A 27,468-nucleotide genomic window follows, 5' to 3' on the forward strand; every position below is an offset into this window, starting at 1 on the left:
TCGGACTTAAAAATCCTGCAGTATAATGTCAGGCAATCCATTTCAGTATGGATTGAGAAAAATCTATTCAAACACTTAAATAATGACTCCATCATCTTCTAGGGCACAGCTTCTTCCCACCAGTACAGGATACTCGGCAAGCCTCTGTGAGCAGCACTTGCTCCAACCCTTGACTGTCACTTTACAGAAGCATAAAATCGTCTTAAATAACAAGACAAGAGCCTTATTAATTACAAAGAGGAAAATCAGAACGTTATAATGGAGAAACCTAGCAGACATCACCCTAGCCAAGCTGTCCAAGAAACATTACCCAGTGATAAGGATCATCACGGACCTTGTGTGAGATAGATACATATGTGTATATATTTATACTGAGAAGGGCACACTGCTGCTTCCGTGGCATGCTTGCCAAAAAATTTATACCTCAATCTAATGATGAGAAAACATCAGATAAACCAAAACTAAAAGGCATTCTGCAAAACAGTCGCAAGTATTCGTCAACGTGTAAATGTCGGGAAAGATTTTTAAAAACTCAAAGACCTAAGATTGGTTACGGATTGGAGGAGACTAAGAAGACAGGACAAGTAAACGTGAGATTCTAGGGATCCTAGACCAGAAAAAGAACACTAGTGGGAAAACTGGTAAATTTGCAATAAAGTCTCTAGATTAGTTAACAGCATGGTATCAATCCTAATTTCTTGGTTTCAACAACCGTACTATGCTCATGTAAGATGTTACGTTAGGGGAAACAGGATAAAGGGAACTGTACTATTTTTGCAAAGGAGAATTCTCTCTCGTAGACCGTTCTACTCAGCCTTGCAATATGAAATTCTCTCTGGACCACAATCGTATGGTCCGAATCATGACACCTAAAATTTGATAATAAGGCAATACTTGTCATGTGTTTAAATTACTTAAAAAAGAAGCTCTAATAGTTACATGGTATTCCTTATAAGGCTCATTGCTAGCATTCTATCATTTTATATGCGTGTGGGTGTCCAGTCCTACATAAATTGTCAAATACAGATGTCCCTCCCTCATCTTGCAGGAGAAATTAGCCTTCAGATCAAACACTCTCAGACAGCTATCTGTTCACATTAGTCATACAATGATGTGTATACACGGTGACTCTGGATGATCCTGGAGTCGGGCAGTAGCCATTTTTTAAAAAGTTTTCGCTCACAGCAACGGGTCGCCCTTCCATTCTTCTTTGGGGCAGGGAAGTAAAGGAGAATGTTGGTGTTGTAAATAAGCAGAGAAATAAATTGTGATTTTTGCAGAGATTATCTCATTTGAGCGTTATAATAGCTTCCAGAGCTCAGCAAATGTGTAACAGATGAGACACCAGAAGTGAGATGGCTTAAGGTTGCAAAGATGCTAACTGGGGTCCAGGACTTGAACCCAGAAATTCTGACTCCAAGTTCGCTGAGGTAAGTGACTGTCATCCATGAGGCCATTTTGCAGGTGGGCACACTGAGTTTGTGATAACAAGGAGCAGGACCTCTCCTGAACAAGGCTGGTCTCCAGAGCACTGTAATGTCCTCTTCTGCACTATTTTTCTTTTACCATCAAATCCACTTTCTTGATTGTTCTTTTATGGAGGCTTTCACTATGGAAACCCAATCTGAGCAAGGTACAGCCATTTCTTCCTCAGGTTCTTCCCAGGTAGCCTGCACCTACATCTGCATATCGATAATGTACTTACAGAGCTGGCAGCCTCCGGTATTAAAACGGGCCTTAGAAACCATAGCAACTGATTAAACCCACCTGAGGCATCTCCTTTCAATCACCCTCCTGTCTTCCCTCCCCTAACTGTACACAGCAGTCCCATATGGTTTCTCTTTTCTCCTGGCCTGCCACAATGCCTGCTATTTCTAAATCTACTGCCTTTCAGACTCTTTTTTAGGCCTGAGTGGCTGTCTCCACCAAAAAGGAGACTGTTATGTTAAAGCACTTACTTCTGGTGGAAGAGGTCCAGGCTACTTTGCTGGTAGCCTGAATGATAAAAGAGAAGCTTCATTTATCGTGGTAACAGAAGCATCCATTTATATATACACAGAAGGACAACACAGTATCTTTGTAAACAAATGTGTTTGGGGACAGGACAAATATCTACATTGCATACCCCCAACTGGAGTCCTCCTGACAGGGTAACCTCTGGATCCAGGCAATGTGAAGTGCCACCAAAGTTCTTTCCAAAGAAGCCATCATTCATCAAGATGATCTAAGACCATCACGTTCATAAATAGAGAAACTGCAGCAAGAAACAGTTGACTTTCTCATGCAACAGAATGCGTCTGAAAGCTCAACCCTAGGAATGAACATCAGTTTTAGCATATCCTCTGATTAAACTGGTTGAAGGGAGTTAGAAATCATCAAAGGGATAAAGGAGAGGCCAAGCTTCTTTTTTCCTGAAGATCTCTGTGACAGAAGTAAGGAGGATGGGGTGCAGTGATTCTCAAACAGTGGCTTTAAGACTCCTCTGTTAAGACAAGACTTGCCATGAGTGGTCCACATGCTATTCAAGAAGGGCTAGTCTGAGGGCTATTATTTTCCTAAAACCAGTCTGCAGGTAATTGAGAGCAACCATTTGGAAACCTTCGGGACAATGGGACACTGCTGTAACAACTAAAGGCATGATCACTTCTTTTTAAAGTAATTTATTTTTATTTTATTTTATTGAACTTAAGTGTTGGCTCAAGACTGATTGGGGGGAAACTGGTCCTTCCTCACAGATAGCCTGAGAAGTAGAGATCTATCATCTAGGCCCCTTTATCATGTCAAATACACTTTACCAGAGTAATTAAGAGCCATAAAAAGAATTAGGTATTATCACAGAATAAATATTAATAAAACACAAATTCAGTCTGTTAGGCCACTAGGAACATCCTGACTACTGACCAACTCATACTGGGATGCTGGTCTTGGGCATGAATGATAAATCATATCAGAGTGCGTAACTAGATTCTTGTCCTTCCCATTCGATTTTGTAGTTGGTGAGTCAGTTACTTTAGGCTTTCCCATTTGTAACCAGCGTTCAGTGACCTTGAACCCTCTGCATTGGGAATTATTATTTATGAAATGAGGATAATAAGATTTACCCTGTTAAGTGAAATGCAAGGTATTAGGATAAGTACTGATTTCCTATGACAATAACTGGCTATCCTATTAATTAAAAGATGGGTAACACCAAATAATCCAGACTTATAAACCAGTTTTACTGGGTTCAGAACAAGTATACAACACTTAAAATATTTACATCTAAGCATTTTAAATGAAAAGAATTCCTTCTATTATTATTCACTGGACTGGTGATTGTATCACTCGGTAGAAATCTGGCACCCAGTTCTACATGGCTCCAGAGTGATTTTCTAAAATCTTTCTTGCGGTAGGATCAACGATCATGGTTTCAATGGTTTTATTTGAGCCCTTTCTTCATATCAAAGCACCTTATATGATGCATATAAGTTTTAAAACCAAAGTCAAATAAGACTGCTTGGTTTTTCTTATTTGAGGGAAAGGGAGAGTAGAGAAGGAAAGATGTAAAGAGATTGAAGAGAGACCAGATAAGAGGCTTTGGGATCATTAGGCTGTCAGGTGACCTCAAGCCCAGAGAATCCCCAGCCCAAGAAGGAACCCATCTGTGTTCACAGCAGGCCACTAGCATGCCAGAGCACGGAGGGAAACACTGCCTTTCTTTCCACGCGTGGAAATGAGAGAGGAACACTGAACATAGCAGAGATCTAGGGTTTCTTTGCTCTAGCAGTATTCCAATTGTTAAGAAATCAGCAAATAGTTTAACTCTAAAAGACAGGTGCAGAATAGTTTAATTTTCTACTCTATTTAATGAACTTCTTGTCAGTCAAATTTAAGGCACAATTTAAAGAAAAAAATCCAAAAACGATTAGCTAAAAACTAAAAACATTTCCCCTTTGATCTAATTTTAAAGCTTTTAATGAAATGTGGACCACCTAAAACAAAATCAGAGGTTTATGAGATGTAGTTTTTGATTTCATGTCTACATTTGCAGTGTACTATCTTAAGGAATTATTCCACCCTAACCATACTGGCAACTTATTTTCATGACCAGTTTCCCATGGGGATTTTCTATCCTTTCTCCTTCAGGATGAATTCAGATATCAAGGCAAGAGAAATGTGGTTGAGTAGAAGGTAGAGAAATGACCAAATTTCAAGCCTATGCAGCTTGGCACTCTTATCAGGTTAAAACTGAACTGTAATTGCTGAGTTAGAAACCGATGAAACCATGCTCTGCAAAACTTGAAACATAAATGTTGCCAGGCTTTCTAGGTGTTTAAGTCTTAAGGGGAAACAAATCGTGGGAGATCTACACAAAGGAATACTAACTTCTGGGCAATAACGAGGAATAAACTATTGATAGAAGCATAACCTTAAGAATGAAAGAAGTCAGGCCTAAAAGGCTACAGACACTACCAAGCCAGTCAGAGGAATCATTTTGGAAAAGTAAGACTATAAGAACAGAAAGGAGATCAGTAGTTGCCAGGGGCTGAGGGTGGCAGAAAGGGACTGACTGCAGAAGAACAGAAGGGAACTTTGGGGAGTGACGGTAACATTCTACATCATGACTGTGCTGATGTGTACATGACTGTATCGATTGTACATGTAAAACTGGTAGATTTTTTTGCATGGAAAGTATACCTCAATGAAGTTGACTCAAAACATTAAACCATGAAAAGTGCATGAAATCTCACGACTCAACATTCACAACTTTCCCTATTTATATACGTATATAGACCATCTTCTTGTTTCCTGCATTCTGTTGTGACCAGAAAAACAAAGACACATGCCTTTCTCCCCATTCTCTCCTATCCGTAGGGGGTACACAACAATCCACTAACGTGAGGAGTAAACATGAGAATTTCTATTTATTTTTTAACCTAAAAAGACAATTTTTTGCTAATATTACTCATTTGGAAACAGCTTTAAATATATTGGGGCGCAAGCTCAGGTATTTTTACGAAAGGGGTGTGTAGTCATAAAAATCAGAGGTTGCTTCTCTACGGAGCTAATATTGACATGTGGCAGGCACGAATCATGCACACACGTCTTGTCAAACACTTTGAAGGGCAGTCAGTCAGTTAATTCACCATAGCTCACCTTCACCTGCGCCTTTGTGCTGGCCTCTTGGTTGGGTGGATATGTGTCAAGGAAGTGACCCAGAAATTAGGAAATATAACATTTAACTGCTGGGTCACTTCAGGAGCAAGTGATGGGCTCAGACTATTATCTCAGATGTCATGAACAGGGGCACTCCATCAACTCCATATGGGGGGCTGTAAGTGGAGAGCTCACGGATACCACCTGAGAGTTGGATAGGGTTGGCTACGATGACTGAAAGCACTACCTACGGTTTTAAAGAAAAAAACTTATAGGCGTCCTAAAACTTTCAGTCCTTGTCTCTCCCATTCTCCCACTAGTGACCTGTTCTGGAACTCACCTGGGTCCATATGTAACAAGCAGATATTTCAATTTTAAATTGTCTTTCTAAAGTCAAGTTACTTTTAAACCTCTTCTCTTCAGCCAAACAGTTTAACTGGTCTGGGCGCTCTCCACTCACATCAGAGCTACTTTTTCCCATTTTTTGTTAGGTTATATTTATTTCTCTAATTTATATGACTTGGCAATCTGAAGTGTGTACGGGTCAAAGTTTGTGTGTCTGTGTGCCCGCGTGTATGTGTGTGTGGAAGCAGGCGAGAAGGGGAGATGAATAAAAATGGTGAAACAAACAAATTCTTATTGAAAATAATAGATTCTGGGAAGCACTTAGGGAAATTTTTTAAGCAATATTGTGATAATTTCTGAGAAACACTTGAAATTATGTGGGAAAACAACTTGGCATGCTTATTTGTTTTAGCAAATTTACATTTTAAACACATATTTCCGGGAGGGCACTGACTGAGAAAGATGCGCCCCTAGCATATACAATATACATTGGAGCAGTTTGCTTGTGTAAGTAAACAAAATTACACTCTTCTTTATTCACACAGAGTTCTTTTATGTGATTGTGCTTTCCCAGTGTTTCAGGCTACTGTTTCCAGGCCAGCTGAAACAACTGTAGTATCTGTAGGCAGAGGGAAGCATACTCATTTATACCATGATTGCACCAAATGGTTCAAACTAGACTTGATAAAAAAAAAAAAAAAAATCAACATTTGTTTTGGGTAATGAAAACCCTACTCAATTTCCACGATTTGGAAATTTGTGTTTTGCAGAATTTCTGAAGAGCATCACTTTACACCTTCAAAATACAATGTTGACCAGTCCATTCTTGCTTCCTCTGCCCGTCCTCTTGCTTTCTCTAGGACAGAGGTGTCCCATGAGAAAGAATCGACGGAGTGTGGCATAGACAGAAAGGAAAACTTCCAAAGAAAAACCAAGACTGGACTTTGTTAACATTTATGCACATTTACCCCTTTTGGAAAACAAGTATGCTTCCCTCATAAACCCAAGCCCATCGTTGTCATGAAATGAGTGTGTGGACATCAGGGCTAAGTATATATTGGCTGGCTGTGATTACAAAAGCTGGTGCTAAATTCAGTACGCCCAGATTATAAAGAACTTGCTTGAAATACCTTTCCAATTCCTCTTTTCTTTCCCCCAAGGAGAAATGAACTCTATAGGAATATCCACCACTGGTTAAAATGATAGAGCTCTCAGAAAACTTTGCATTAGAGAAGTTTCTGTCAAGATGAGAATCTAACTAGTCCTTGCTAACACTGAGGTGTCCTCTCTATAAATACTGTTTGCACATAGGGATCAACTTTAAAAGTTACTTATCATGTACATGTACGTGTACACAAACATGCACCTGCACGGAAAGACTACCGTCCGGGGGTCACTGCACGAAACATTATAAATCAGTCTTATTATAAGATTAAAAATGCTCAATAATGAAGAACGGTAGTATACTAATAAGGTAAGGCATATCAAATTACTTGCCAAAAAAAGTACAAAGTTAAGGAATGCTTCTTGGATGAAACTGGAAGTTTGAAGGGAATGGCCCTTGACTGCAGTTGGGAGCGGAAGGAAAAAGCAACATGGTAATTTTATGTGATTTTTAGGTATGGCTTTGATAGATTTTTCAATATATAAATTTCTATCATTTCTTTTTCTGATCCATATTTGAATCTATTTTTTTTAGTGAAGATATATTTTAGGAGAAAAAAATTATTGATAAATTGAACAATACAACCTCCCCAAATGATCACCTCTAACCAAGATAACATCAAAATGCCAGGGCACTAGTTTTAAATGGTTCTTGTGATTTTTAAAACATATTGTTTGACTTTTGATAAAAAATTCACTTTGTTATAGAATGTTCTTGACTATGGACCAGATAAGAATATATAATTAATTCAGAGAGGACTATCACTTTTCCCCTCAGTAACAGTCTGTACAGCATTTTTATTTTAAAAACTGTGATTATGATAGATCACTCCGGGGTTACAACATATTTAATCATAGAAACTCCAGCTAAGCTCTATTAAAGGCCTGTCAGGATTTCTTCTCTGTACCCAGGTATTTTAGCTTGTCTAGCTTAAAACCAGCTCTATGCATTTCCTCTATGGGTATTTGTTTGCAAATAAATAAAGCAGTTGCCTTGCTTTGCCATCTAAAAAATGTTCAGAGGAGTAAATTACTTTCTTCAATGCATTTCAACAATTGCATTTCAAAGATTCCAAGGTATTTTTCAAATGACCTAGCTCCATTGTAAATCAAACCTGAGAAACTTTGAAAGACACCATACATTTTAATATTTAATAACAGGGACTTCCCTGGTGGTGCAGTGGGTAAGACTCCGAGCTCCCAATGCAGGCGGCCCGGGTTCGATCCCTGGTCGGGGAACTAGATCTGCATGCCGCAACCAAGAGTCCGCACGCTGCAAGTAAAGATCCCGCGTGCCGCAACTAAGACCAGGCGCAGCCATAAATTATTTATTTTAAAAATTTGATAACGCTATCTTAGGAATCAGGTAAGTTTCAAAATAGAAAATCTTAAATCCAGCTGATCTTCATTCCTAGCATATCAACCTTTAATATAAAATTACCTGTGAGCCTCTAAGCACAGAATATCTAACCCTATACTAATAGGCTAAAACAGAATTTGTATCTTCAAGTTCCAAATTTTGATTATGCTTAATATAACTTTCTCATATTCAACCTTAGAGGAAAATAAAGAACATAAGTGAATGACACCTGAATTCTAGTCTTCCTTTGCCAATGACCAGCTGTATGACTGTCAAATCACCGAAACCCAGTTTCGGTTTTCTCACGGTATAAATAAGAGAAACTAAACTTTACTAAACTTTCTAAGCCTCACTAAACCCAAATTCCCTTATTTGACTCTTTATTCCTAGAATCTGGACATACAAGACATTTCAATTAAAATGTTTCAAAGCCTAAACTAAAATTTTTCCTTTTAACCAACTTGTGTACGTACAACTTATTTTCAGAATATTTGTGTGTATGACTGAAAATATGCCCTCATCCGATTACTGTATTGTTCTATTAATATATTCTGGATGCTTCCTTTGATGCTTCTTATCGGTGATGTGATTAGAGGTACTAATTCTTCTGGATTAATGTTTACCCCTGGTCAATTTAATGATCAGTTCAAGTGAAAACTTCACTTGAAAACCAGGGAAACTGCTCAAGAAGTTCCTACGAGGCCTTGGGAAGCGCCACCCCCCCACCCGCCCCCACCAAATCATCACATCAATAGGGTTTGTGAAAATTCTCTAAAACTTGAGGCTCAACCATTCCAAAATAAATGTTATACCTCCATAAAGCTATATAAGTAAATATCTGTAGATTTCCAGCGATCTCTGCAGTTCCAAGAAACAGCAGTATTTGTATATAAGACCCACCCCCTCAATTAAACCTTTTAAATACACACAGGTTATTTTGGAGATGATCACCATTGAGATGCTAGGGAGTAAATCATTTTATGGTTCAGGACAACAAAGGAACAGTTTGAAATCCTCACAGAAAACACTGAAGTAACGGGAGGAAGGAGAAGGATGGTCCCTGCAAGTGGTCTTGTTTTCTTCTCCCCTCAGACATACAGATAAAACCTGAGTCCTTGGACAGCTATAAATCTGCTTGCCTTGCAATAAACAACACTCACCAGAGCCCTTGCTAGCATTTTTGCTTTGAGCTCTACATCTTCTAGTTTACCTTTCTTTCCAAAACCGATGTTCTGCCACTGAGTTTGTAGAAAGCTTCCGTCTATCTAGGCGTCTGTGCTGGGGCTTTACGTATCTAAACACAAACTGCCAGAGACCCTGGCATTTCCTGATGGGCTTTCTTATAATGTCTGAGAAACAGCAAAAACGGGTGCAATTTTTTTTTTTTTTTTTCCACGACGAAGGTGATTTTCAACATTAGGTAAAGGCCAAAACCTTGGAATGAATTCAAGGCCACGACCTTCAATCTCTGTCTGAAGTCTGTCTGTGCAACCAAGATCCTCAATACTGGTATGTTATCCCAGCTTCCAAAGCTTGAACGGCTGATTCTGGCTCACGTGTTATACTTTGAATCACTCCACAACTGAAACGGACTGAACAACCCTAAGGAACTTTAACATATTCATTAGGATGTCAGGGAGCAGGGGTAGGAAGGAACTGAACACTCACTAAGCAGTATTCGATAAAACACACACAGGACGGAGTGTGTGACTGAACAGAGAGATATATTGAGATTTAACTTTGTTCTTCTCTGGGTATAAGAATGGCAGTAGAACACAAAGATTAATTTCCTGCTTTAGCATTCATCAGGGAACAACACATTATTACTTGTAACACATACACAAGGCTGTTTTGATGGATATACTTTCCTTTGATTGCTCAGATTAAATGTGTTCCTATTAAAGGCAGCCTCACACGTGTGTGTGTGTAATTATATATCTACGTACGCGTCATCAGTTTGAGTTTCTATGTATTTCTAAGCAGCTATCAGTGTAGCTATTATACGTTTTATTTGGTCGCAAAATGGAGGTGATTTGGGGGTTGGTGGCTGACTGAAGAAACAGAGATCAAAAACGGAAAAAGCAGAGTAAATAATCAACATATGTTACTATAACCCCAAACTCAGAAATCCAAAATAGAGGAGGGGGAAGCGTGCATTACGGAGCACAAGGTAATAACCGTGTCTGTATGCCTTAATACCCTCTTGTCCCAGCAGTCCTGACTTTCGAAGCAGCCCACTTCTCCACATTAACGGTAGTCATTTGGAGAGCAGCAAACGTGCCATTAGAAGCACTTTTACAAGTGTATATTCATCCACCAATTAGCTTAATGTGGCCGCTTTCTGCATATTTTCTATCCAGGCTTGCACAAATCTTATTAATATTTCCCCCTAGCGCTCTGACAGATTACCTTGTCATTACGCATCCTGGAGCCTTTTAAACAATATGGGTAAACTACTGTTTGTGAGGTTAATGACAATTATCCCCTAATTACTGCATAAGTCACTCAGTCCACTTTATCTCATAGGCAGGGTTCTGCTCTGTGTATCTGCCATTGTGTCACCGTAAATGAATCTTGTATTGCTATGTTTATCTGCCATTGCCTTGTAAATTATACTGACAGAAGAATGAACAAATTACTGCATGTCATCACTTAAATACTGCTTCTGAAATTAAAAAAAAAAAAAAGCAGCTTCGGCACAGGGCTTGAACTGTGATTTTAGCAGATCACAATTAGTAAAAACGTATTTAATGTTTTCTGTTATATTTCAAGGCAGATAGCTTGGAATTTATAGTGAAGTCACAACAATGGCACTGGGGGGTGAGTGGAAGGTGAAGAGCAGTGGAGGTCAAAGAAAAAAAGGGTGAGAACAGAAATAGAAAGGCCAGCCCAATCTCCTGAATACATTTCCTATCATGTCATCATCATATCATTCCTATGTCATTCTTGAAGTATTTTCCAAGAGTCTTCAATTCCAAATCAAATTTCATGGGTTTGGGACAAGCCACACCCTTCAGCTAGAATAACTTTTTTAGCAGGGCGGGGTTACTTATAGCCAGTCCAGACATACAACACAGCAACTGTGTAATTGAGAAGAGATAATATAATAAAGGCCACAGGCTAAGCCTATTTCATTGATACATTTTTAAACATTATTAAACACGTTCACAAACACTGTTTCCAAAGTTGCACTGGAAATTGTTTAACTGTGTTTACATCAATGAAATTAGTTTAGTTCACTGCTGCATCAGGGTAACTACATCTGCTCTGAGCATCTTTAAATTTAAAAAAGTAAGACAGATTGAGTCCACTGTGAAGAATCTGGAAGAATTTGTTTGTAACCAGAAATCTGTGATTCTACAGATTATCAGGTGAACAAATGTTTGCAATGAGAACAGGCAGAAACATCTGGCTTCCTGAGATGACTGCCATTTAATGAGTATCTTAAAACATTGTGAAATGAGAAACATTCAAAATGCCTCCCTTTAAATGACACCAAGGTGGCTGACAACTGGAAAGCATAAGTAACAGGGCCGCGCCCATCTGCAGGATAGCTTTCAACTCTTAACTAGTTGGGCGTGTAGAAAGCTTGCATCAAATTGCCTTATGACAGCCACAAGTGTGTAAGGGAGGGCCCGCAGCACTGATGATAAAGCTGTTTGGTGGAAGCATGCACACACGCATACACAGTACCTCCTGGGGCACTCACTGAACAGGCTGGAAGAAAAAGCTGCATGAGAAAAGGAAAACAAGAAAGCCAGAGTTGACGGCCTGGCCCAGGGGCCTAGTGGAGCCCAAGCAAACCCCTAGGGCTCCCTCTGATCCCCAAAGACTGATCTTAGTGTCTGTTCTGAGTTCAGTCAATGCAGCTTCAACCAAGCAAGTGCTGCAGGCAAAAATGAAAGCGCCATACAATGTTCTTTGCTTTTAGTGTGTCAAGCCAAAGTTAAGAGTTACATCAGTTAAGACTGACTTCACTGTGACAACCACCAAGGGGTTACATTTTTCCTGATTTTTTTTTTTTTTTAAACTATCTAAGCTACCTATGGATATAGAACTGAGGAAAGTGGATTTCTTTCTTCCCTTTTTTTTTTTTTTTTTGGAAAGTGGCTTTCTAAATCATTAATTTTCTTTTTCTTTTAACATCGGATTTTCTTGCCTTTTTTTTTTTTTAAACCTTGCTAATGGTGTAGCCACTCTGCTCGGTTGGGGAAGGTGGAGATGGTGTGCATTTAGGGGAGATAAGCTCTTGGTGTCACCTCAGAGAAGATGAGTACAAACAGTTCTTTCTTGAGTTTGTGAAGTCAATGCCAGTTATAGAAAGGGAGACAGTCCTGGAAGGATCAATATAAGTTCCCAAAGGAATCTGGATGAAGACAGCCATTAAGAAAACAAATAGGATTTCCCTGTTCACTTGCATCCACTCTTTACAGACTTTCATCCAATTTCCCAAAACTGAGACTGACAATATTTTACTCCCCTTCCTAACAAACCTTGAGGGGCTTCCTACTGTGAACAGAATAAATAATAAATTTCCTTACCTGGCATTTGCAGTCCCCTCAATACAAACCCAGCCTACCTTTCCTACATCATCTCCTGCCAAGACCTCTGAAGCTCCAGCTACAAAAAGCTTCTTGCCATAAATACCAATTTCAGCAAAATCTCACCTACTTCTGAACCCTCTGCTTCTGACACCATCCTTCCCATCCTTCGATACCCAACTTAAATGAACCTCTCTCTGAGATGGTACCCTTTTCCTTCCTTCTCCCCACTCCCAGCAAGAATTACCTGACCCTTCAGCAAACTGCTTATACTTCTATGTCGTGTGTGTCTCTTTATCACAGGATTATTGTACTTTATATCCCCACTGCCAAGATGAATCAGTACTGAATGAATTCATTAATACCATGAATGCAGGAGTTGGGAGGAAACTTAGAGGTCATCTAATGCCACTTTTTAATTTTACAGATGAGAAAATTAACAAATAAGTATCTTGCCCAAGTTCAGGAAGCTAAAGTGTGAGGAGCTAACTTGAGATAATCCATCCATCTCCCATGACCTGGTCTAGTGCTTTCCCCACAATACTATCCCTTTTCTCCTGGCGTAATGATTCTTGACTCAGGAGGGAGAACATCCACTCCATTCTATTGCCATGCCCTGGGTGTGAGTAGATTCCAATCAACTGGGACTCTCTACCCCACACCAGCCCTACCTGGAAGCCATTTCCCCCTGGACTGGACTCCCCTGCTGACCATCAGGAAGGTATCCAACACAAATGGGAAGTGATTCCCCAGGATCACTGGTGCAGAGAGGCAGCTTCATTACCAATGTGCTGGGGGTGAGAAACAGTTGAGAACATCAGCTTTAGCCGTGTGTGTGTGTGTGTGTGTGTGTGTGTGTGTGTGTGTGTGTGTGTGTGTGTGTGTGTGTATTTTTTTTTCCTCTCTCTCTCTCTGCAAGTACCAGAAAATTAGCTAATGCTCTTTGTGTGTGTGTGTGTGTGTGTGTGTGTGTGTGTGTGTGTGTGTGTGTGTATTTTTTTTTCCTCTCTCTCTCTCTCTGCAAGTACCAGAAAATTAGCTAATGCTCTTGAAAAATGCTTTTGGTATGACATCACATTTATGTTGGTCATTTTGGGGATCAAAGTTAAATCCTGGTATACAAAAAACTAGAAAGCAAATGCAGCGGCGTCCTGCACATGGTCAGCACTGTGTATTTGCCTACAGAGTGAAGACATGCATTAGATTAGTTTAATTTCGACACATAAATGACAAACCACCACAGTTAGAGACGTGTGTGCATGCGCCTCCTTCCTTCCTTCATTTTATCTGCTGAAAATAACTTTACACTTATTAACTCTTGAATCCTCATCGGCTCTTCCCATCAATCCTGCTCTTTCTCATCTCTGGCCTGCATCTGCTCTATCACTTTTCTAAGGAAAACGTCAGGTCTGAGGGTTTCCTTAGGGATTCTGTCTGTAGACCCAGCTGCTCAAGAAGAACCGTCCTCTGAATTCTGAAAACAAAATAAAATCTGAAACACACAAAGGCATGGAGGCCAATTTTTTTTTTTAACTGAAAATGTTATTTTCAGGCTCTGAGACTGCTTTAAATAACACACAGTTGACCCTTGAACAATGGGGTTAGGGGCGCTGACCTTCTGAACAGTCGAAAATTGGTGTATAGCTTGTAGGTAGCCCTCCATATAGGAGGTTTGGTTCCTCTGTATCCGTGGCTCCACATCTAAGGATTCAACAAACTCTGGAATATGTAGTACTGTTATATTTACTATTGAAAAAAATCCAAGTGTAAGTGGACCCACGCAGTTCGAACCTGTGGGTCAACTGTAGTCAGTATGCTAGAGTTCAAGGGTCAACTGTAGTCTCTGGGCTTGGTTTTCTCACATATGAAATGGGTAAAAATAGCTACCTGCTAGAGTTCTGAGGGTTAAAGGAAAATAATAATGCCTACACTTTGTTGAGCCCTTACAATGAGTTGGGGGGAATCTAGTTAACATATATGTATTATGTTCATCTACACTCAAATCAGGTTTGAGGTACTATTACCAAATCCACTTTACAGATGGAGAAATTGAGACACATCAAAGTTCATTAATTTGCCTAAGGTCATAAAGCTAGTAATTTCTGGAGCCAAAATTCCAACCAGCGATCTGAGTCTAGGACTACACTGAAACGCCTTGCACAGAAGGCACTCCTGTTTGCCGCCCCCATGCAAGCTTCCACGTCAGGGCCTTTCCTGTTTTCTCTTTTCCCACTGTTCTCTCTGAACTGAAATCCAGGCTTGGATAACTCAGCTGTCCCGTCACATACCTGTCTCTTTAATACCTATTCTCACAAGCTTAAGTAATGTCCCACATTACTTCCTAACTGGATTATTTTAATCATTCCTCATTCTTCCCATTCATTCTTTTCATCTCACTTACATTTTGACTACATTCCGATGTCAAGTTGCTTTCCCTAAAGTTCACCTCTGGTCATATTACAACCTCTCCCTCCAAACTAAACTTCAATGGCTCCCCTCTGCTAAATGATTTAACCATGAATTCTTCACACTGGTATTCAAGAACTGCCCTAATCTAGCTCTTAAGTCTTACTTCTCTTGTGCACACTGCCATTGGAACTGGACAAGTCAGCTGTCAGTGAACACACGACACTTTCTCACCACACCACATTTTTGTTTATTCCGTCCCTTCCACTTGGAAGGCTGTCATCAATTTTCTGGGGGCCCATTATCATCCAAGGCCCTCTTTTCAACGATTACTTCTATCATAAATCCTGTGATCTATCCAGAATTCCCATCTGCTTTTCATGTGATTTTTTTTTTTTTTTTGCCATATTCCATTTTACAGTATATCAGTAACGTGCAATCTCGGATAATCCCTTACAGTGTAACCAGACCCTTGAGTATAAAGCCTCCTGAACACTCATCTTTATAGCCCTATAGCAACTAGGGTTGTGCCTTGGACATTTTAAACAAATTATGTTGGCTTTATACTTAATTCATTTCTGTTGACAACTGACCACTTGTCATTTCTATAAACCCACTATCTTTAGACAGATGCTTACTAGCTATCTAAAATAGTCAGTATAAGTCCAAAACCTAAGTTGTCCAACACCTGGTCAGGCAGTCACACATGCAAAGACAGATATCCAGAAGTTTTATACTATGTACTTAAGAAATAAAAATATGAATATTTTCTAATGGAAGTAAAAAATTCATTTTTCTCAAAATATCTTGAGACCTTGGTTGGGCCTATGCTTCTGAGTTCACTTTATCACCAGATTATTTACAGGTTTAGGGACAAAAACTTAAATTTTCTAAAATGCAAAAGGGAATGACAATACAGAAAAAGAGTGACTGTCATAGGAAAGTGAGCTAGGAAGGGAAAAAAAAGAAATTTAGGGATGAGGAACTAAGTATTGGAAAGAGAGCTCAAAAATGCAAATACAGAATATGAATATACATTTAAAATTTGACAGACTAGAAGCAATTTCCACTTGTGGCCAACCATGAATTACTCAATGTTAAAACTGAATTATTAGAACATTTAAAACAATTTAATTGAAATAGTAAGTAGTTGCATTCTGGCCAGGGTTTGAGGAATATCAGCATGAGCAGATATGGTAGAGGAAAGGAGTAGGAGAGAAGTCTCTTTTATAAAGATTTGGTAAAACTAAAATGGCAAAGAGAAAATTATTACTCTAGGTATATGAAAGTAGAGACTGGAGTAGTCAATTTTGAATATATCAATTGAATTCTTAATAGGGAACTCTAGATGTGTACCAAAAATAAAATGCACAGAATAGGGAGGAAAAAAAAGCATAGAAAATGGATGTGGATGAATTAACATGAAATGTATTAAAAAAGAATATTACAGAAGGCCTTTACAGCTAGTCTAAGTTAAAAATATAAAAGGCTTTCATTTCTACTTTTATTGAAAAAAAATTTTAATTTGTATGGGAACACAAAAGACCCCGAGTAGTCAAAGCAATCCTAAGAAAGAAAAATGGAGCTGGAGGAATCAGGTTCCCTTACTTCGGACTATACTACAAAACTACATTCATCAAAACAGTATGGTACTGGCACAAAAACAGAAATATAGATCAATGGAACAGGACAGAAAGCCCAGAAATAAGCCCATGCACCTATGGTCAATTAATCTACAGCAAAGGAGGCAAGACCATATAACGGAGAAAAGATGCTTTCTTCAATAAGTGGTGCTGGGAAAACTGGACAGCTACATGTAAAGGAATGAAATTTGAACATTCTCTAACACCATACACGGAAATAAATCAAAATGGATCAAAGACCTAAATGTAAGACCGGATACTATAAAACTCTTAGAAGCAAACATAGGCAGAACCCACTCTGACATAAATCGCAGCAATATCTTTTTGGATCCACCTCCTAGAGTAATGAAAATAAAAACAAAAATAAACAAAAGGGACCTAATTAAACTTAAAAAGTTTTGCACAGCAAAGGAAACCATAAACAAAACAAAAAGACAACCCACAGAATGGGAGAAAATATTTGCAAATGATGCAACAGACAAGGGATTAATCTCCAAAATATACAAACAGCTCATGCAGCTCTATGTCAAAAAAAACAAACAACCCAATCAAAAAATGGGCAGAAGATCTAAACAGACATTTCTCCAAAGAAGACTTACAGATGGCCAGTAGGCACATGAAAAGATGCTCAACATTGCTAATTATTAGAGAAATGCAAATCAAAACTACATGAGGCATCACCTCACACCAGTCAGAATGGCCACCATTAAAGTCTACAAACAATAAATGCTGGAGAGGGTGTGGACAAAAGGGAACCATCCTACACTGCTTATAGGAATGTAAATTGGTACAACTACTATGGAGAACAGTACGGGGGTTCCTTAAAAAACTAGAAATAGAACTACCATATGATCCAGCAATCCCACTCCTGGGCATATATCTGGAGAAAAACATAATTTGAAAAGATACATGCACCCCAATGTTCACTGAAGCACTGTTTACAATATCTAAGACACGGAAGCTTTTATTCACCTCAATGCTCGTCAACATAGGAATGGATAAAGATGTGGTACATATATACAATGGAATATTTCCCATCCATTAAAAAGAATGAAATAATGCCATTTGCAGCAACATGCATGGACCTGGAGATTATCATACTAAGTGAAGTAAGGCAGACAGAGAAAGAGAAATATTGTATGATATCACTTATATGTGGGAGCTAAGAAAATGATACAAAATGAACTTATTTACGAAATGGAAACAGACTCACAGACTTCAAAAACAAACTATGGTTACCAGAGGGGAAAGGTTGGGGGGAGGGATAAATCAGGGGTTTGCGATGCGATTAACATATATACACTACTATATATAGATAGATAGATAATCAACAAGGACCTACTGTATAGCACAGGAAACTCTACACAATATTCTGTAATAATCTACATGGGAAGATAATCGGAAAAAGAATGGATATATGTATAGGTATAACTGAATCACTTTGCTGTACACTTGAAACTAACACAACATTGTAAATTAATTATCCTCCAATATAAAATAAAAATTAAAAAAGATAAACGGTTAGAACTTCAAACATTTAATATATATTAAAGTTTTTTTTAATTAAAAAAATAAAATAAAAGACTTGCACTTATTTTACTTTTCATACCTATTATCATTTGTTACTTCTAAACAGTGGCTGTAATGGTTCCACAGAATATCAAAGGAATGACTTGTCTTAGAAATGTACTGACTTTTATAACTAGCGAACCACTTCTCTCCATGAACCAACGTGCAATAAAACAGTTCAAGCCCCCTTTTAAGAAAATCAACTGTTTGTTGATTTTCTAAATCACCAGGAGCACTATTTACTTATGGTTATTTGAGGAAGATAAGATAGTATTAAATAAAAATCATAAAGGAATTAAGTCACTTTAATAAAGACAAAAATTTTATTCATGGAGAGAATGCACACAACATTTCATTTTTTACTTTTTATGGAGTCACCTATCAAGGCAGGAAACAAGATTTGTGTCATCTCACCCATCTTCTCCTTCAGTGTCTATTTTCATGAAGTCTAAAATAGACACTGTCTGTAAATTTACACGCTCTATTTGCTTATGCTCACGTGTCTCAGGAGTAATGCATAGAGGTTACCCTACCAGACCAAAAGGTAAAGTGTATGTAAACTCTTGCCAGCAAAGGAGAGCACGACCAGGCCAGCCTGTACTTTCTCCCCAAATGCTCTCCTGAGTGATTATTTCTCAGCAGCACTTCTATTTCACCTTCATTTCCCAGTGAGGAAGCAAGTAAAGAATCCTTCCAAATGGAGAGAGAGATTAAAAACTCTGGCAAATTCTCTTGTTGGTGTAGTGAGGAAAGGCAGATTCTAGATAAACACCTAAGAAGTGGAATAGGGTAATAACACCCCCCAAAATTAACCCTAATTGAAGGTAATTTTTGTTATTTTGTTTTGCTAACTCAGAAAGCATTTCCAAATGAGGGCTGACTGCCACGGTATTCCATCAATGAGGAGAATTCCAGTTAGCACTGATTTCCGATTATCAGAAGAGGAGGTAATGGGGAAAACGTGTGCATGTGTGTAAGAGAGAAAGAAAAGGCCGTCTGTTAAGTCTCTCTCCTTTACACCTCAGTTCCAAGGCAGCAAGGAACAAGGAATGAATTCACATTGATATCTGAATGTGCCAGATGTGCCCACCTAATTATATTATAGTCTAAACATATTTACTAAGCTCAACACCAAAATGAAGTAGTGCTTAGGAAGAAAACGATACAGAGTGGGAGTATCCATAAGGCAAACCTTCAGGCACACTTTCAGGCCTCCTGCCTTCCTCCTTGTATGGAAACCTACACAGGTTAGGTTTTAACAACTGTTTGGGGGGTTCCCAATGCTAACCCCAGGATCGGTAAGACTCACAGGACTCGGCATATAACCATGCTCACAGCTAAGATTTATTACAGAGTGAAAGGACACAAAGCAAAATCAGCAAAGGGAAAAGGGCATGGGGCAAAGTCCAGAAGAAACCAAGAGCATCCTTCAAAGAGTCCTCCCCACAAGGAGTCACACAGGATGCACTTAATTTCTACAGCACTGAATTGTGACAACACATGTAAAGTGCTGTCTACAAGGGAAGCTCCTTAGCGACTCAGTGGCCGTGGTTTTCACTGGGGGTTGGTCACATGGGCACCCTTTGCCGAGCATGTACCGAAAGCCAAAATTCCAGACTCCCAGGAGGAAAGCGAGTGTTCAGCAGAAACCATATTATTTCCACAAACAGCTTGGAACAGTGAGCTACTCATCAATTATGGAATGGTGGGAACACTCCCCAGATCCAAGTTCCTAGATGCCAGTGAAGGGCCAATCTTGTAAGCAGGCCTTTCTAAAGACAGCAGCCTCAGGCCTGCTATGTTAACACTTTTCTGCACACCTACCCATCACTGTTTCAGATCCACCATTGTTTCAGATCTGTACTCCCAACCGCCATCCCACACAAAAACGGATTCAAGGATTGTGGTCCTAGAGGGCCACAAGCTCAGCTCTGATACTTGATCCAGGAAAGGGCGTACAGGTGGGAGACAGGGAGATGTCTGACTTTATTTGCACACAGGGATGTGTGATTTACTGGTGCCCTCTGTAGTGTCAAGTTAAGTTGAGTCAAAAGACACTACTGAAAACATGATTTGTACCTAAGAGGAAAACACCGCTACCATTATAAATTGCACAATAATACATACATGAGATTAATAGAAGCCTATTAATAGACTAATACATACATGAGATTCAGGAGGTTCATAGAAGCCAAGGGACTATGTTAGCTTCATTTCCTTTAGAGAACATCCATTCAAATGAGTATTTACTGTATCAAATGTTATTTATTAGAAGATGCAACTAACGGTTCCCCAAAAGAGGCCTCTGGTCCAGTAGAGGCCGGAAAAGCAGCTTTTGTGGGCGCTTTCAACATTCACTTCTAATAACAAAAATCAGTATGGGGATGTTTACAAATCTCTTGGTTTTGATTTTATATTAAAATAGGGAGAGGAGTCTTCATTGTTGTCTACAACTGGCTTGTCAGTTCTTAGACTACCAACATGACGTCCAACTTATTTATGGAAATCTCCTAGAAATAGAAGATAACTTAGGAAAAGGAAATCAATATAGCATTTCGGTTTCAAACCAATCCACCGACTGTATGTGAAAGTATACAAAATAAAATTCTAATTTCAAGTCACATTTCCTAAAGCACTCTCACAAGGTAGAGGTTGACCCTCAGATCTAACTAAACGGCTCTCAGAAATCTGCATTAAAGAGAGAGGTGTGATGTGGACTTGGCTTCAATGAAAAGTAATGACCACTGTTCACTAAGCACTCACTATGTGCCAAGCACTAAGGGAAGAAGCACTTTACCTGCGTTTCCCCCCTTAGTAACCCTGTCACTCAGTGCACCCATGAGGGCTGGAAACTGCATTGCAACTCAAGTCCAGAGCAAGGGGAGAACATCGAGCAAATACATGCACCGTCCTTCTGTTGAGTTTCCTAGTTCTGGTAAGAGCACTCCTGCTGAGTGGGGATATGGCAAAAGAAAACACATGCCTTCCACGTCACACGCGCGAGGCAAGTGCAGAAACCTTAGTCTCTTGTGAATAACACCACTCATCAAGACAGAAATCCTTATTGAAGTAATGGGAAAAAAAACAATTAGAGAGTTAAATGGAAGGCAAAATATACCCATATGCATGTATCTCCTCCTTCCCCCAGGATATTAGTCAGGGTTCAGTGTCATGAAGTAGCATTTGTCCTGACACGTGTGATCGTGTTCTACAACACGACCTCCCTCCTTCCGCAAAAGGGTCTGATGCTCACAAGTAGCTAGAAAAGAAGCAGGAGACACAGCAACACCTGGAGTCCTGACTGAGGGTGTGCTTCATAAACAACATTCTGGGAGTTTCCCGGCCTTTGTAAGTAATGCTCTCAGGCCACAGGTGCTGGATTTGTTTTCTGTGGCTTGAGGGTAAAACTCTCTGCAATGGATTTTACTGAAGATAGCAGGTGGCATGTGAGGCTCTGGGCAAAATGAAACATGGAGGTCTTTGATCACTGCAAGCCAACAAGGAAGAACACACCTATGTGTAAAAGTCCCTGATCCGAGACCATTACCATTCTCCACAGAAGCACAGGCAACACGCGGCACAAGAAGGGGGACTCAGGACCTGGGCCGGAGGCACCCACACACATAGCAACAAAGCAAACAGCATGCAAACAGCAGCTGCACCGACGTTCAGCAAAGACGGTGGCTGGTTTTTAGATCTTACATGGGAGAGAACAAAGCCCAATTAATCACAAGGAAGACAACTGGAAAGTTGAGGCTTCTGCACCTATCCACAATAAAAAAATTTAAAAAAAATCATGGCAAATGCATATATTCTGGCATATATCTTTCATATACATAAACCACAGACTGCACAGACTTCCTATGGCCACAGCTGCCAGCTCCATTATCCCTTTCTGTAAGGGCTTTGAGAAAGAAAAGGAAAGGAAATAGGGTAAAAATATTTCCATTATATACGGAATGGACTGTTGCCAGATAAATATTTTTTAGCCTTCAAGAACATTTTAATATGGATTTCTGGCAAAATTTTTAATCATCAAATAAATATTTTATTAAAGTTAATAACACCAAACAAGAGGCCAACTCCAAGCTGTATCACAGAAGTCACAGCTTTAAAAGGAGCCATAGCTTACAATGGAAGGGAAATTCTGAAAAAGAGCACAAAAGATCGTTGACTCTCAGGGAAAAAAAAGGATAAGCTCTGGTTCTAACAATCCTAAAATACCCTCTCCACAGAAGTAAGGGGAGGCAGAATGGAGTGGAAAAACAAATCATATCAAATAAAATAAGATACAGTATAGAGTGTGAAGCCACAAGTCTGTGCTCCAGTACCAAGCCTTTTCGTTACTAGCTGTGACCACAATGAGCCTCAGTTTCCCAGCTAGGAAACTAGATAGTAATACCTGACTTTTACTGTTATCCTTAGGATTATTAGTCATTATTAGGGTTGAATTAAGTGAAGTACAAATACTCATGACAGGCCTTGCCAAATTCCGAGGCACACCGCAGGCACTCAGGAAATGCTTGCTCATAGATATACTTCTAGCTTTCACATAAATCCAAGGATTAACTGAAATCTTGACCTTCCATCTAGAAATCTGTACAATATGATCTGCTGAGACTGCATATATAATAATAAATAAGTGACACATCAGTCACTTGTCACAAAGGTTAAATTTTCATAAATTATATTAATAGTCTTTACTGGAAAAACTACTTTGATCAGCTTAAGATTCTCTTGGTTACAGGTGCCATGTAAAACATGCAGAGATAAGATTCTTACTGTAATAATAGGATCTTTTCTGAATACTTTTCAAGTGAATATCATTCACTGAGTCAATGACAACTCCTTTTAAAAAACAATTATTTTACCCTTTTAGTTTACTGTTTTTGGGGTATTGGCTGTGTGTGCGTGTGTGTGTGTGTAAAAGAGAATACATGTGTGCAGAGAAACCAGAGGACACACGTGTGCTTTGTTTGTTTTTAATAAAAGTATGGCAGGAATCTGATTCTGCTTCTCCAGTAGAACAGAAGTTCCTTCAGAGAACAGAGAAGCCACTTGAATGAGGATTTATGACGCAATGAGAGCCAAATACTTCACAAATGAAGCAATCAGATAGGTGACTTTGTAAATATTTTATTAATCCTCTACGAGTCTCCTAAGTGAGGCCTCATAGATGCTTATATTTTTAATCTGCTATGAATAAATGCTTCAATCCTGTGCCTGCATTCCGATGACCCAGGACTAAACAGGGGAGTGTAGACGGTTTCAGGTATCACAGGTACGACTCCCTGTCAAGACACAGAACCCAGTGACATGCCCCCCACCAGGGACAGCTCGCTCCAGTGATTCAAGGAGGTTACAAAAGTGCAACAGGCCTTAATGTCAGCTACGTAGTTTTACACACCTACCGTGTCAGGGGCTCTTAACCTTCCTGGGAATTTATTCTGATATAAGAGGTATTGCTTTTCTAACATCTTCCACCTGCCACTGAGCTGGAAGGCCGCTCGCTTCTCCTGGGCTTCCAGTTCACCAATGCTGGGGATGTGCTCGGCCAGGTATGTTAAGTAAACACAATCTTGCTTTTGCTTCCTAGCAAATAATTTTTGTAGTGCCTCTCCTTGATTTCATTCGCATACTTCTAGTTGCAGACATCCAATTACAAGATAAATTCAGATCTGCCTGCTTCGCATCATGTGCGGTTCCTATTAACATTTAATAAGTGTCCGTCGGCGAGTCTGTGGACCGCTCTTCCACCCGCTCCCCCCTCAGAAATCCTCCTGCTGTCTCTGAGCTAACCCAGGATCTCTTCACTCTCATTCTTTATTATTATTTTTTTTTATAACCCCAAACCGTCTCCATTCACCGGCCAAAGAAAAAAGTTATTCACGCCTGTTGAAACATGGCATGCGATGTAAATGAAATTTGGCTTTATTCTAAGAATTAATAAAGTGATCCACCTAAAACAACTCAGGAGCAACCTCCTGAGATTTCTGCCCCCAACTTTTACTTTTACCCTACACCTGTATCTTCTCTACCCTCTCAAAAGCTTGAATTAAATGTTTGCCTGTAAGTGCAAATTGGTGGACAGTGAGAACCGAGATCAAATCGTATGCCTCGTGTTGGCAAAATGATTAACACAAAGAGTCAGAAACTAAGTTTGGAAAAAAGTGAAGGAAAAAACCCTACTAATGTCTGATAAGATCCAAGCTAACGGGAAGTGGCAAACTCACACGCAAAGGGCTTTAGTCGTATGACAGTAAAGACTCAATCTGCCTTCCAGCTACATCATCATCCCTCGCTCTCACGCTGGAAATGGGGAAGGGAGAGAACACATCCTCAGTCTGTGATGGGGATTCAAAGACAAGGTCATTTGCTCCATCACTGCTTGTGCCTGGTCTTCACCATCCACCTCCTTTGCCAGAAGAAATACATCCTTCCTCTCTTTGTTCTTTGTTTTCATCCATTTGTTCAGATTATTTGATGCTCTCTCTCTCCTGTGCTTCAGATCCAAAAAGGCCCTGCAGGAAGTTTCTTCCCTCCCACTCTTGTGTGATGTCCTGGTTTTTAACTCCCAAATTTCTAGCCCCATCTTCCCTCTTCTCCTGAACTGACCATTCCCCCAACTCAGAGCTCACCTGTTTCTTTCCTCGTACAGCTCTGCTTGCCTCTCTCCATTTTCACTTCTGAAAGCAACCTTCCTTTCCTGATCACTCCCTCCCATTTTGGTTTAGGGAAAGGAGGGTTGTTGCCAAAGGTGTGCAGTCACACCGATAGAAGCTAGGAGCACGTGTAACAGGAAACACCAATTATCCCACGGCAAGTGCAAAGTGAACGTTCAGGAGATTGAACCACAGTGAATGAGAAGACCTTCTGTGATCATTTGGGAAAGTAGAGAACAATGACCACATTGAAAAGGTGCCACTGTGAGCACACAAGATCTACAAAATCCCTGGGTTGATCTATACAAAGGGAAGGCGTTCTCAGTGCCATTTCACTGTGCTCATAAAATCAGAATTAAACTCCCATTTGTCACAAATGAGGGTTACATATAGTCACTGACAGGAGATTATTTCCTAATTCCTCCTAGGAGTACCAAATTCATAACTGAAGAAAACAAAGATAAATGGTTTAAAAATGGGAAGGGGACATATAGTAGAGGCTAATTATAGCTAACAAAGCTTTAAGACCCTCAAATATTCATATATTTACTTATTTGTTTCTTCCCTCAGACTAAGGTTCAGTTGATATATGCTAAGACTGCCCATGTCTGGACATCTGTTCTTACTGTACAGTGCCTGTGCCATTTGAATTATTAAAATTATTTTAAGACTATGCCTGTATTCTCTTCCATATGTCTACTTTTCTTCTCTGAATATTTTGAAAGAAGTCTTCAATTTTTGTCTCTGGGTTTGTTGTTTTGTAACTACATCATTACACGTTATGATGCAATGTTGTTTTTCAAAATTTGAACAGTATATTTTCTATGCATCAACCCTTGAAAAGTTAAGCCAATCATGTCCTCCTTCTTCCATAAGTCATTCATCAAGATAGCTGATATCTGTGCCGCAACTGTGAACTATGTGCTTAGACCTAAATAAGTGTGGAGATGATACCTCTTCCTCTAACCTTTCTCAATGCTAACGGCCCTCAAGGATGCTGCCCCCGTGATGATTCTAATCATTTCACTCCCTTGCCCCCAATCCTCCAATGGCTCCCCATCTCCCAGAGCAGTGGTCCACAAACTCACCATCAGTAATGAAACATGAGTACACAGCCCAACACTGGTATACTGACTTAAAGGAGTGATATCAAAAACTCTTTAATAACTGGCAGGGCTGGGCAACCATCAATCTGAACGGCTGCCATAACCAATCAGAAAACACCAGCCAGAAAAATAATTATTATGGGCACACTTGTATACTGGCTGAATATCATGCTCAAACTATCTACATGTACCACTCTACTAATATACAATGCCTTATCTAATGTATTATATGTATATTATTAATATTATGAGGCAAATTTAGAACGAGAAAAAAATAAATATAGAAATTTATCATTATCTTCCCATTTCTCAATGTCTATACCACCAGCATGCCACTTAGAAGATGACTGGCACAGAGTATAAACTCAAAACGCCTTTTTCTGTACAAGGCCCTTTAAGATCTGGCCTCTGGCTACCTGTCCAGCTTTACTGCCTGTGAATCTTTTTATGCTCCAGCAATACTGATTCACAAACTTCTGGAACAGGCCATGGCTCCTCACAATTCTATGCTTTAGAGGATGCTGTCCTGTTAGCCTGAATGGAATACTTTGTTCCCGAGAAACTCCTACTCTCGTCTTGTCTTTTCGAGTGTCACTTCAATTGCTACCTATCTCTTTTGTGAGGTCTTCCCCGATTGCCCACGACACACTTAGAGGCTCCTTTTTCTATTAACACTGCAGTAACAATAGCTAATATTGTTCTGAGCATTCGCTTTCCACCAAGTATTCTGCTAGGTACTGTGTACCTGTGCCATCTTGAACAATTTCCCCAACCATTACCACGTGGTAGGTAGCTACTATTACTAACTCTAAGCTAAGTCTTGAAAAGGTTAAAAATCTTATTCAAGTGACTCGGCTAACAGAAGGTAGGGAAGGTATTTAGGCCCAGTCTGACACCAAAGTACATACTCTTATCCCTCTACTCAGCCACACTTCCAATAATACAAGTATCATATGGCACTCAAACTGTTGGTTTGTGTGACAACAAAACTCTGTCAACAAACCTGGTGATTTTTACCTTTATATCCAAAGCCCTTAGCACACAGCAAACTTATGAAAAATGCTTGCTGAGAGGAGGTAAATCTACTTAAAAATCCCGCATTTTTAAATTAATTATGAGCTAGTCAGCCTATGCGCTCCGGAATTTGACATTTTACCTCTGTCTGTGCTTTTAATATTTTAAACGTTGCTAACGCCCTAGGTAGTGTGCATGACCAAAATTTAGCTTATCAGAAGTAAATCTTGCATTCATCTTACAAGAATACGAAACTCTGAAAGAGGGAATGTTCATACTGTATCGATGATTCTCTCAGGTCTATAAGGATAAATTCTAAAGGCCCAACAAATACTATATTGCCCTGCACTGACACAAAAGGGCAAAGAACTCTGGTCAGTATGGGTACATAACCTTAACCCTTTTCTATCTGTCTTTTCTTTCCCCTCCCACTTCCTGGAGGGAAGGAGGGAAGGAAGGGGGAGGCGGGGATAAGTGAGCTGGGACAGGGGAGTGTGGAGAGGAAAAATGGTAACAGCTCAC

The 27,468-nt window shown here is 39.6% G+C and overlaps 1 protein-coding gene across 7 annotated transcripts in view; it reads right to left on the bottom strand.

Moving 5' to 3' along the window:
• The window catches only part of BNC2 (basonuclin zinc finger protein 2), a 417,670-nt gene that overhangs the window by 19,572 nt on the left and 370,630 nt on the right, over positions 1-27,468 (bottom strand). The gene's annotated exons all lie outside the window — the stretch shown is intronic.

The sequence above is a fragment of the Physeter macrocephalus genome, chromosome 9 (assembly GCF_002837175.3).
Source record: "Physeter macrocephalus isolate SW-GA chromosome 9, ASM283717v5, whole genome shotgun sequence".
NCBI lineage: Eukaryota > Metazoa > Chordata > Mammalia > Artiodactyla > Physeteridae > Physeter > Physeter macrocephalus.